General features: G+C 43.2%; 2 long non-coding RNA genes across 2 annotated transcripts in view; one reads left to right on the forward strand and one right to left on the reverse strand.

The window, feature by feature from the left end:
* Positions 1-13,088, reverse strand: part of LOC117201304 (uncharacterized) — a 49,255-nt gene that overhangs the window by 13,382 nt on the left and 22,785 nt on the right. The gene's annotated exons all lie outside the window — the stretch shown is intronic.
* Positions 4,724-7,931, forward strand: LOC125965253 (uncharacterized). Its single transcript, XR_007478941.1, has 3 exons — positions 4,724-4,862; positions 5,272-5,335; positions 7,880-7,931. It is a non-coding gene; the product is annotated as an uncharacterized LOC125965253 (long non-coding RNA).

A 13,088-nucleotide genomic window follows, 5' to 3' on the forward strand; every position in this document is an offset into this window, starting at 1 on the left:
TAGAAAATGTAGTTGTGCATCAAAAGGTTGTCTGTACTGTCATTCATTTTACAAATTATCGACCACCTACTATGTGTTAGGTCCTGTGCTAGGTGATGCAGGATATCCAAGATGCAAGCTCTCAAGGAGAGAATAATACAGCTGGGGGGATGATATACAAAGAGTCAAAGTTAGGTAATAGTCTGAGATAACTAGCTGAGAGCCATCCTAAGCTGTCTGTGATTGATGAATGAATGAGCGTCCAGACAGTGAACACTGTGAGTGAAGTACAGGTGGACAAAGGGCAGTGTGAGGTCGCTGAGGGCTGGGGGATTGGGTGGCTGGAATTGTGTCAAGGAGCAGAAGAAATGTGAGCCAGACCTCAAACACGGTTAGCATTTGGTGAAGCAGAGGAAAGGAAGAATTGTGCTACATGGTAAAAAACCACCCGTGGAGCAAGGTGAACTTAGGGTGCAGTCTGGTTGGATTGTAGGAGCCCTGGGAGGTAAGGCTGAGATGGGGGGTGGAGGTCAGATTATGGAAAGCACTGGAAGTCAGGCTAGGGACTTCAATTTCCATTATAGACAATGTCTTTTTCATTGTGTGTTCTAGGCCACACTATCTGATCGGCGCACCAGATGCAAATGATCTGTCCCCAGCCACAACTTGTATTTTTTATGCCACTTATTCTCTAGTATTTATATATTGCCTTATCTTATTTTCTCTGTTGGATATATGGGTCACACTGTGCACAAAACAAGATTGTAAGTTTCGTAGGACAGGTCACATAAGGATTTCCTAACTTGACATGGCTCAGAGTGGTAGCACACCTTAGAAGCTGAGAGGAAAGGAAGGCTTAGGGATACCCATCGAGAAGCTGAGGTCACACGGTGGTGATGGCTTGTAGGAAGTCCCAGCCACTGCATGGGCACCATAATCAGCACATTTGTCATCTCTTCAATGTTGATCTTAATGCTCTTGGTGTTGCCTTCATGGTTTGGTCCTCTAGTTAGAGCAATATCTCTATGGACTATATTTGATGTACTTCCCATCCATTAATACAGAATCCTCAAATACAAGTGGAGGGGACACTTTTATGATAAAGGGTCTTAGACCTTCCAGATTCTTTTGAGCTTTGCCTGGTCAAGCCCCTTGACTTTCCTGGAAAAATCAACCAATCATTTAACAAGAGAACTGCTATGTGACCCTAACCCTCTTACCCTCTAGAAATCCCTGTCCTTTGGTATTCCCAGCTGCCTTTCTCAGCTTATTCCCGAGGAGGAGATCAACCAGGAATCTTGGGAATCAGATGACCAAGGGTGGACAGCAGAACTACAGAGCAAACCTGGCCTGCACCAGTGTTTGCTTTGGTTTAAAGAGTTACTGGGGAGAGTATACTAACCTTTTGTTTTGCAGGAGCTTTGCTTTCCTGGTAAATAGCTGTTTTTTAATAGCAATTTCTCCATGTGACCAGTTGAACAGATTCCTAAAATAGACCTGATTCACTTCTTTGTGGATCAGCCAGGATGGCAGCAGTGACATCTGGGTCACTGGTCCCACTCACATGCCAAAACAATGGCCAATCAGGAGTGCGTGGGTTCTTTATGCAGGGCACAGCTGTTCCTTCCTCTCACTGCCTCCTGAAGCTGTAGCCTTTGGTAGCCCTGATCACCACCAAGTGCTAGAGTCCTCAGATGAGTGTTTGCCGCCCCAGACACTGCTAGACACCCTCACTATGGGGCATGCACATGAGTGGTCTCTGGACTAAATTACTTTGGCTCTACAGACACTTTTTAACTTGGTTTTCCATGAAACAACAGCAGCTAAACTGGGGTGTGGGTGAATATGGGACTGGAAAGAGGCCATACCTAGTTGTTCCTATAAGGAACAAGGACATTGAGAGGTAGGGGGAGTCTGTAGCTGGTTGGTTGATTAGGTCACAGCCAAGCTCTCAAGGCCCAGCAAAGGTGGCTATCATTTTTTCCTTCCTCTCATATGTATTTTCACTGGAATAAGACTAGCTCTTTACAGACACCCCCAAGTCACATTACATACATGCATCTTGTGCCAGTTCCCCCTCTGGTCTTTGTCTTCTATGATTGTGCTGTTCTTTTCTCCTAATAAGTCCTTCCCTTTCCTCTGTATCTATTCAAATCTTTCCCATCCTTCGAAGTCCGACACAAAGCTACTCAACATGACCCATAAGCCTTATTTTGGATCCTTGAAAATGAGGGTGTCTAAAAACATAATGGCCTTTGCGTGCATTTCTCTTTCATTTAGTTGCTGACCAAGGGAGTCTGACTTTAACCTCTCTGATGTTTAGTTTGAACAAGTCAAATTAGTAAACATTAAATGAGCATCTGCTAAGTACACTTCACTCTGCTGGATCCTGGTAGTGAGACCTGAGGCCCTGCTCCTGGAGAAGAGAGTCGAGAAGCCTTTATTAGTTGCCTTCTTAGCCCTAATGGGAAGTGACCATGATAGATAAGAGCAGTAGCCACAGGCTGTTCAGGGCAAGAATAAAAACAAGGAAGGGGTACTAAGGGGTCAGAGGGTCAGAAGCGGGAATGAAGGACTTCAGGTTCCAAGAACACAAACTTGTTGGTTCTCAAACTGGTTGGCCTGAGGTGACTCAAATAACCAATTACGCAAGTGACACAGTAGTCACCAGAACAAGATAAGACCTCCAAGTGAGGGGAGCCAGCCCCAAACTCTTTCTGGGGAGCAGCCAAACATTCAACAGTCATGGAACCAAGTCAGCAAAAGTCCCTGAGAAGAGCTAAATTTATCCAGGTTGCTGGAGATGATTGAGGGCATGAACTTCAGGGAAAGAAATACAAATGAGGAAACACTTATATGCCAGGGAGAGAGAACAGAAAAGATGGTACCCATGGCTGGTGAATCACAGCAGCAAAAGAGGGAAGTCTCATCAATGCTGACCAGTATATATCACAGTATGTGGGGGACGAGGTTGGGGTGGGGGGTGGGAGGGGTTGTCTTTAACTGACACACTTGAGCCTTCCCGAGGATTTAAAGATGACAGAAGACCAGGAACCTCATCAAGCTTCCACTACCTCTAATGACAGATAGAAATGCAATGTTTTCTCAAAGAACTGGGTGAACAGCTGAGAGTTACAAAAGCATGTCAGCTCATACCCAATGATTGACGCATGCAATGCTCAGGGTGCAATATCTTGGTGACGTGATGGTAGAATCCCTACTAATGGTCCACAGAGAAAATGCTGAGATCATTGTCAGCTTGGGCAATGTGTCTAATTTGCAAGGAGTTGGAGGAAAGCCAAGATTATTAAGTGTTATCTTGCCCACTCAAGGGTGGTTTTCAAGGGGAAGATGAGCAGAAGGAAGTAGGAGGTGAGGGAGCACTTGTTGAGTACCCACTGGTACCTTTTCGTAAATACTATCTCATTCCATCCTTTGAGGTAAGCATCTTCCCCATTTTAAAGATGAAGAAAGCAAGACTCATGGGGTCTACATAACTCTCACAAGGTCACACTGATTAATTGTTAAAGTTAGGGTTCAACCTTAGGCTGCGTAGCTCCAAAGCCTGGGCTCTTTCTTCTCCACTACAGTGCTTTCCAGCTCTCTCTACTCCCTTTGGGTATGAAATCCCAGCCAGGGAGAGCCTCCAGGGAGGGCCTAGTGTAATTAGGACATGGGGGAGGAGATCTGGAACTCCTTGCTCATAAAACCTACTGGATCTTGGATCAATCAAAAACTAACAATCAACCAACAACCCCTTCCAGGCCAACTCAACACTTTCCTACTTAGAATTTCTATTTTTTCTAAAATGACATTTCCCTGAGAAATACACTTAACTAGGTGAAAGGTGCATGTCATTGCCTTTTCCCCTTTGCTTTTAGCATATGATAACCTTTTTGGTCATGTCCAGTCTCCTTGGCCGTTCTCCTCATCACAGAGCAAGTGCATGTTTACCCAACCTTTATACCACATGGCTCTGAGCAGCACATGCTCTGATCTGGACCAGGTTCATTTGGCAGAGGGGTAGATGGCCTTCCACTGACACTTACAGGAAACACCTGTCCTCCCCAGGTTTCCCTGGGGCCCTTGCTAGTGGCAACAGTGCTACGATGGGGGCAGAGTGGGCAGCAGCTTACTTTTCCACAGGAAGTCCAAAACTTGTTCCACCAACTTCTCCAGGATGAACCTGGAGAAGTTTGAATGCCTTTGCTCACCCTTAAATCCTCCCACTTCCTTCCTTCTATAACTTCAAGCACTGGCTAAAGATACTTATGACACACATTTAACACTCAGGAGAAAAACAAGAAATGAGTTTAAGACGCATAAGATGGTTACTCAGAGACAGGTATAGGTTCCAGGCACTGCTTGTATTCTCCTTTACTCTTCCTGTCCTAAGGCTGGTGTTCCTTAGGATCTTGTCTTGGGCATCTTCTCTTTTCAGTGTACTCATTCTCCCGAGGCAATCTCATTCTTCAGTGTGACAGTGATCACCACCTAACTTGTTGATGACTCTGAAATCTCTCACCTCAGACCCCAACATCCACCTGTCCACTAGACACCTCTATCCGGAAATCCCTCAGGACATAGTGGGTGCTCAATAAGTCAATGTTGAATTCATGGATCATCTAAACCCTAAAGGTTGGCAGCTCAGGGAGAGGTAAGCCTCTGACTTGTTGGATTTTATATCTCCCCTTTTACTGTTGTTGCTTTGTGAGGCAGTCTGGAGTGGTGGAAGGATCACAAGTCTTAGAACTACAACTGTGTCCAGATCCTGATCTTGTTCTAAAATCTATATCTATTTATCTATCTGAAGGCTACAGGTCAAACTCTGAGGTTGGCAGTATGGAGTCCCATCCAGGGTTCTAGATCCAGTTCTGATATGGGTAAGCTGCGTAGCTTTGGACAATCTCTTTGCCTCTTTGTTTCTCCGGGGACAGTTGAACTGGATGATTTCTAAGGTCCTTTCTAACACTTAACCTTTCAGTGTAAAGCATTCTATCACCTCTGGATAGGATGGGTTTTTTTCTGACTAATTAGCTGATAGTTTTTGCTGGAAGGGGATATTATAAATCTCAGCAAGTTGGCAAATTTCATTCTGTTTTTCTATAGCTTTGTGTAGATCTCTCTGAATGAGGCTGAGAACTAGCTGTTGGCTTCAACACTGTTCAACATTCAGGCTTCTATCATAGTAGGTGTACACGTAGCTGGCTTAAAGATCAAGGTAAAAATATCTCTTTCCACACAGACACCTATTTTTGTCTAACTCATCCCTTTCCCTCTTCCCGAAATGAGGACTGGCAGAAGCAGCTGTTGCCTGAGCATACCGGGCGGGGGTTTGTCTGAACGGGTGACTGTGGTAAGGAGCTGTAACTCCAGGTTGGTAACTGCTTGATAAGATGCCAGATGTACAAACGATGCATCTAAGTGAATTGTTATTTTTCCAGCATTCACCTTGGTAGGTGCATAGTTATTCTAAAACTGTCTGGGGGCTACTATATATTTCGGAGAGTAAATTAATTTAAAATTTAATCGAAGCGACATAGGCCCTGAGTTGGAACAAGTCAAATGCACTAAAGATACTTATCAACCCAGCAGCCCAGTGGCCTCCTGACCACCTTCCCCCACATCCTGCTCCCTAGAGGCAATTACATTCATCTTCCAGCTCTTTCTTGTGATATGTACTTCCATTTTTTTTTTTTTTTTTTTTTTTGCGGTACGCGGGCCTCTCACTGTTGTGGCCTCTCCCATCGCGGAGCACAGTCTCCAGACGTGCAGGCTTAGCGGCCATGGCTCACGGGCCCAGCCGCTCCGCGGCATGTGGGATCTTCCCAGACCAGGGCACGAACCCGCGTCCCCTGCATCGGCAGGTGGACTCTCAACCACTGCACCACCAGGAAAGCCCATATTTTTAAATAATATACTCATCCTGCTCTCACTTGATTAATGATTTGACATTATTTTTAAATTTTTACTGTAAATGAGGTATTAGATTTCTCATACCCTCTTTTTTTCTCTAATGCTTCCAATTCCTATTCCTCCAACAGAGAATTAAAAACAATATTCAGGGTTTACATTATTATGATCACTGATAGATTGTGCATGCCAAGCCTAAGGACTATGATTTCAACCTTTTGCTTTTTCAGGTAATTCACGGTAACCTACTCCCTTCTCCTCCTCCTCCTCCTCCTTGTACTCATCCTCCTCCTTCTCCTCCACTTCCTCTTCCTCTTCTTCTACCAATTACCTTGGTATCTATGGCTAAATTCTCCTACACCATTCAACATCCACTCTATATACATTTCCATGTGGTCAAACCAGGTGTCAGTGGAGGATGGAGATAATTTTGCATTTGTCTTGAAGCTTGTTATGTGTCCAGCTTCATTTTTTTTCTGTAGCTCTTCCTCCAGGATGCTCTGTCCTCCAACTCCTCTTTGGGCTTGCTCTCCAGGCTCACTGAGAACCTGACCACATGGAAATTCCCTTCATAGTCATCCCGAGGATTTCCTTTATCTTTCTCTTCTGTTGCATCTCCCATTTCCTGGATCCCATGCCTTCTTCTCAGTTTACATCTTCATTTTGGTGGGGCACACTCACTAAGAATTCCTGAGAAAGCGTACATCGGCAATGTTTTGAAATCGTGCTTATATGAAAATGTCTATTATATGCTCACATTTAATTAAGACTTTTAGTTGGGAATAGTTGAAAATAATTTTCCTTCAAAAATTTTTTTGTCTACTAGCTTAGTCTAGTGCTGATGTTGAGAAGTTTACTACTATTCTTATATCTCATTTCTTTGTCTGTAACTTACTTTTCTCTGTAGAAGCTTTTGTTTATCCCTAGTATGTTGAAATTCTATGATTTTATACATTAGTGTGAGTCCTTTTAAATTCATTATGTTGTGCACTTGATGGGCCCTTTCAGTCTGGGACCTCGGATTCTTCAATTTCTTGTATTATATCTTTGATAATTTCTTCTCTATTATTTATTTTTTCTTTTCTTTTTCTTTCTGGAACTATCACTAGTCAGAAAAATAACTCCCTGGATTCTCTTATTTTTAAAAGATCTTTTTATCCATCACTGTACACATTTTCTCTTACCTTTTGGAAGAGTCCTTCAATTTTATTTTTTACATCTTCCACTGAGTTTATTGTATCTTTAGTTCTCAAGCACTTTTTCTTATTTTCATGGTTCCTTTTGCTGTTGTTTTGCATCTTCTGCTTGTTGCATGGATATAAACTTTCCCTTACCTCTCTGAAGATACTAATCATGTACTCACAGTAGTTTTCTGTTTTTGGATTGCCTCTGCTTCCTCCAAGTTGCTTTATTACTGTTTGTTATTATTTTCATCTTTCATGTTGGAGGGTTTCCTTAAGCATCTGAAGTTTCCTGGTTGTCTGCTCTTATTTAAGAGTGAGGTCTGTCAACTGGTAGGCTACATTTTACAGTCATCAGGTGACAAGTGGGCTTTTTCACACAGAGCTGGTCATATTCAGAAGACAGAAAATGCAGTGCAAAGGCCACAGGGGTGGAATTGAAACAGGGGTCAATGAATTAGTATGGTAAAAGTTCAGTGCTTTTCCCTCTCATTTAGGGTGACTGTTTCATTCTTGAACTTTAGAAATCATCAAAGGGATTAATAAGTTATTATCCCTTTGAGGTCATTTCAAATGCTGTCCAAATCTTGGAACTAGATTCAAGGTTGGAACTGCAGCTCATTGAGCCTGAAAAGCACCCTCTTTGGGGGGGGTGGGCACAATCAGCTGGAAAAGATGAAAAGAAAGATTACTTGGATATTATGACTATCCAGGGAATTGGGATTGATGCAACTGTGGCAAGCAAGAGTGAGACTATATAGATATAAAATCCTAATGTTATATGATCTTTCTGTTTGACTTTCAAGGGAGAAGCTTATTGCAATATCACTACAGGATCACTGCTGTTGACTAGGAAGCTGTCTACAATAGGATAGTCATATGGGGATGGAGAAATTACAGATACCACTGTCTTTAAATAAGTTGAAATTTCTTCTCCCTGCTCTGAAAACAAGTTTTCATATTTTAAAGGAAAAGTGCCAGATCTGTACTCCCTCAATTCCAGCCATGGCATGCCATGAAAAGGCATCAAGTCCATCCTGGAACCCAAGGGAAATGCTTTCCTCTCTTTCATCTGTCTAATTGTTTATCCATCCAACCACCTATCCTTATCCTATCTACTTGTTGAGACCAAGTTTGAGAAGCTTTGCTTAACTGTTTAATTCTACAGATTTCTCCTTTCCCTGAATACCTGCAACATAGCTATCAGCCTCATGCATTCTAGCATTCATGACTTAGATTGTAATTCATGACTTAGATTGTCCCCAGGAGCGGTCACGAGCACAAATGACTCCCAAGGGCTAGCAGATAATGTAAATGACGTCTTCTCAATGAGTCAGCTAATAGGGAATTCTGGGGACCGGAGTGAACTGGAGAATGGGCGCTCTCAGTAATGGGCAGTCACACCTTCACTCCAGTCAATTGCTGCCTGGCAGTAATGCAGGTTAGCAGTCATATACCTTCTAGTTTTTCAAGAGGAGCCAGATATCCAGCTTTTCGTGTGATCTTTTAAAATAATGGTTCAATTTTACAAAAACACAGTGTAGGACAAACACAGTGGGTGTTTCATGCTGTAGGTTTGTTTCCTCTGACATAAGTTTTCTCTCTTCAGGGGGTGATGAGCTTCTTGAGCTCATTGTTTCTGAGTCTCCCCACAGCAGCTCATGCATTAGCCAGCATGCATAATAGGTACCTGACAAATGACTGTCCAACTTTGCAGAATACCACGTTGAAGCCAAGCAAAATTTTTGCCTCAGCTGACTCTCTGTAGCCTATAGGTGGTGAAAAGAAAAATCTTCCCCTAAAACTCGTTTATGTATTAAAGCTCTCCACCCTGCCCCCTGAATCTGGTGAGTCTTGATGTATTTGTCTGGCAGGTTTAAATAAGGTATTAATGTGTTCTCTGCCATCTTTACATAAAACCCTCTCTCAACCTCATCTTTCCATTCTTCTATTGCTACCACTAATAGTGTAAACTCACTACCTCTTTTTTTATCATTTCGTTCGTATCCTTCCACACGCCTTAGGAATCACTCTCAATAATAAGTGACCTCTTTGATATTACATGCGGTGATGGTAATCAGTGCTTCTCATCCTCTAATCTGCCTTGAATCAGGCTATAGCATTTGATGCTGTTGATTATTTCCTACTTCTCAAAATTCCTTTGTTCCTTACCCTTTGGGGGCTCTACTGCCTCCTGAATTTTCTTGCATCTTCCTAGATACTCCTCATCAGACTCCTTTCCTGCCCAATTCCCAAAATGCCAGTTTTCTGCAGGTTTTATTCCAGGCCCTCTCCCTTCTCCCTCCACACATTCACCCCGAATGACCTTATCCTCTCCTATGACTCTCCCCCACCATGAGTGCTGATGACGCCCAGTTCTACCATCTCCGCTCCAGATTCATCTAATCAGCTGCCTTCTGGCAGTGTCTGTCTCTGTTGATACTTCAAACTCACACGTCCAAGGCTGAGCTCATCTCTACTCTGCCCCTGCATATCCTCTTCCTGCATCCCTGTTCTTGGTGAAAGGCATGCCATCCACCTAGTGGCTCACACATGAATTTCACAACTCCCTCCCAGTGCTGGCTTTTCCAATAAGCATGAAAAGGCACGTGCGTGAAACACCAAGAAAACAAAACCAGGATGCCAAAGAATTATTTGGAAAGAGTTTAGTGCTTTCAAACAGTATCAAAGTAGCCATTCTAAAATAAAACAGAAAATTTTTGGAATTCCATACACCTATTTTATTTTGAATGATGTATACACAGGAGCCTGATTGGGCATAAATTTTTCAGGGCTGAGAACCAGTACGTAAGTTCTTACTACAACCCTGATCATGCTCACCCAACCCCTCTCCACACCCAATTTGTTCCTAAGCCCTGTTGATTTTGTCTCATTAACAACAATTGAGCCAACTCTAATGGAATGTTGGGGCTTTTGCTGTCTGGTACCCGGCTTGCTACAGCAGCCTCTTAACTGGCTCTTCCTTCCCATCTGTCCTTCACAGACGATGTATCTTCTTCACAGAGGAAATAGCTGCTTCCTGTATGTCACTCTCCTGTGTAAAATCTTTTCTTTGCCACTTAGTACCTTCAAGGGAAGTTCCAACTACTTGCCATGGCCCTGCACACCCTGCTTCCCCTCATTTGGCCTCCTCAACTCCATGCGCTACTTCACTTCTAGCCTTGGCCCTGGATTGTCCATGGTTACTCCACCCCCTGCACCCCTCCATGTCCCTGAACCTGAGGAAAGGGTCTGCATGAGAAGTAAAAAAAAAAAATCAGAAGAATCTAAACCTCTGGTCTCCAGAAAAGAAATGAACATCCCAGCCCCCTCCATCTCTTAAACGTTTCTAAAGAAGAAATGAGCAAACATAGAGAAAGACCTCAGCCAAGAAATCATTTCCTTCTTCCCTTGGGATTGTCTTGTGGTCATAGCTCTTGCTCATCAAATGCAATTAGATGCATTACTGGGGCCACATGCAGAAGAGGGTCATTGTCTTCTTTCTCTCAATGCCCTGCTCAGTGTGAGCATCTTCACGTCACCAGCCACGAGCCAGCCACTCAGCTGATAGAACTCGTGTTTGCTGTAAACAGGGCCTAGGAGAACACTCGCCTCCGGCCAAGGCTCAGCCGTGGCTGGGGAGGATGGCATTACTCACTGGAGCCCCATCCACTCCTCTCCCCAACATTGTTTGCCCATTTTCACCAGGGGACTAAAATGGGGATGGAGGGGGAGGCGGGAGAACACAGAGGAATGGGGCTGTTTGTTTTTTACTTGGTGTTAACAATACAACATCTGTTCCCCAGCCTGGCAGCTGGACCAAAGTGAAATGATGTGAGCATTCATTGGCCTCTGGATCAGGGGGTGGAGTGGGAGAAGGAAGGAGGGAGGGGTGTGGCAAGGGCCAAAGCCTCCCTGAACAATACCAACAGCAACACTAATGAGAATATCTTCCATACCACTTGGCAGGCGGGTCCATGGAACCCACAGAGCTGGGTAACTTGATGTTCTGGCTGATCCACATGCTGTAACTAATGTACCTAAGAGCGATCTATGTGCCTTTTAAAAAATCACCCAATTAAAAGGATAGTGTTTACCTGGGAAATATCTGTTTTGGCTCATGCACTTTGACAGAAAATGTCTTTGTTTACCTAAGAGTGAGGCTGAGGGAGGTGAGGCTGAGAGGTGGAGAGCAAAGAAGGAGAATGAGAGTTGGAGGGAGAGCAGCAAGGACAATGAATGACCCACATCCTCCAGGTTTCCCTCCTCCCTTCCTCCTGTTCCTTCTCATTCTCTGATGCTGAATGCTGCCATGCTCCACAACTCAGGCAGTGGGCCTCGTCTCCCTTCTCTCTACAGTTGCCCTCAGGGTTTTCATCTAGTCTAGTGATTATACATCTCATCTAAATACTGACCATTCCCAATTTATACCTCTAGCACCAACCTATCCCCTGTTTTCCAGCCTCATATATCCAACTGCCTGCTTGTTATCTCCAGTCAGATATCTAAAAGTATACCCAGCCAAGCATCCCCCAAATGAGATTCTGACGTCCTCCATCTCCCAAACTTGCTCTTCCACAGTCTTCCTCTTCTCAGTTAATGGCAACTTCATCCTTCCTTGACTCTCCTCTTCCTCTCACATCCCACAACAAAACAGTTGGCAAATCCTGTTGACCTGACCTTCAAAATGGAACCCAGAACCCAATCACTTCTCCCCACTTCAACCACTGTCACCCCACTCCAAGCCATCATTAGTTCTTATCTAGATCATGATAACAGCCTCCAGACTGCTCTGCTTCCACCTATGACCTCCTTTCCCAGCCCATCCAGTCTATTCTCAACACAGCAGTCAGAGCCCTCCCATAAAATTGTAGTTTAGATCAGACCCCCCAAAAGCTTCCACTCAGACCCCCCAACAGATCCCCTTCTCACTCAGAGTAGAAGCCAAAATTCTTACAGTGGCCTGAGAGGTTCTCTGTGACTTCTCATGCTGTTAACTCTGCTTCAGAATGTACCAGGCACAGTCCCAGGACTTTTCCTGAACTGCTCTTCTCTCTGAGTTTTGCTTATCTTACTCTCTCATTTTTAGGTCTTTATCTCAGCATCTTCTAACCTCCTTTCTTAGTTTATTTTTCTCTATAACACTGATCTCATCTAACAGGTTATATCTTCACTTATTTATTTTGCTCATTGCCTCTTCCCAGTGATGATGCAAATGGTACAAGAGTCTAAGACAGTCACCAACCAGAACTACAAATACTCTCCATTCTAGGTGCAACAAGAGTTTAATTTTGTTCCAAGGAAGAATAATGTTCTTTGTTTTGTTTCTGGTTCATAGTGATGTTCAGCATTTTTGTTTGACTTTTTTTGACCAAGGCAGTATATTCATCTCATGCTCTCTGCTGGCTCAGAATTAGAAAAATTCATCAGCACACGGAATAGGCACACAATAGTGAGACTGCTCAATTAATGCCTCCATCATAATCAGGATATGAAGATCAGTATCTGTAAGATTCTTTTCATTGGGTTTTATTATCATATTTTTTATAGCCTTTTATTACAGCAAACTGCCAAGTGATTTCTTTCTTTTTAAATTTCTGTCTAAACTTCATTGCAGTGTATAATATAAAATAATATTAAGAGGTAGCAATATTAACTTTACAGTATTAAATCCATCTTCCTTTCCATCCATAGATCAGGAGAAATAGGAAAAGTGCTGTACTCCCATCTCTGCTAGTCAAAGCAAATATTTAATATAAAACTTCTTGGTTCCATCTGAAAAGCTGACAGACCTCTGAGTCATAGGTCTTATATCTTAATAGCTCTTGAGACAGTTGCAGGAAGAAATGGTTGAAGGTGGTGGTAATAAAGTAGAGATTCCTTAAAATTAGTAACAGCTTCAAACCAAATGAAATAACAGTTTAGATTCAGTTGGGAGAACATTTTGATCTTCCAGGTTTATTCAGCTTCAGTTGTTTTCAAAAAAATCAGAAATTTTAACACAGCTAAAACAGT

The sequence above is a fragment of the Orcinus orca genome, chromosome 1, assembly GCF_937001465.1.
Source record: "Orcinus orca chromosome 1, mOrcOrc1.1, whole genome shotgun sequence".
Lineage (NCBI taxonomy): Eukaryota > Metazoa > Chordata > Mammalia > Artiodactyla > Delphinidae > Orcinus > Orcinus orca.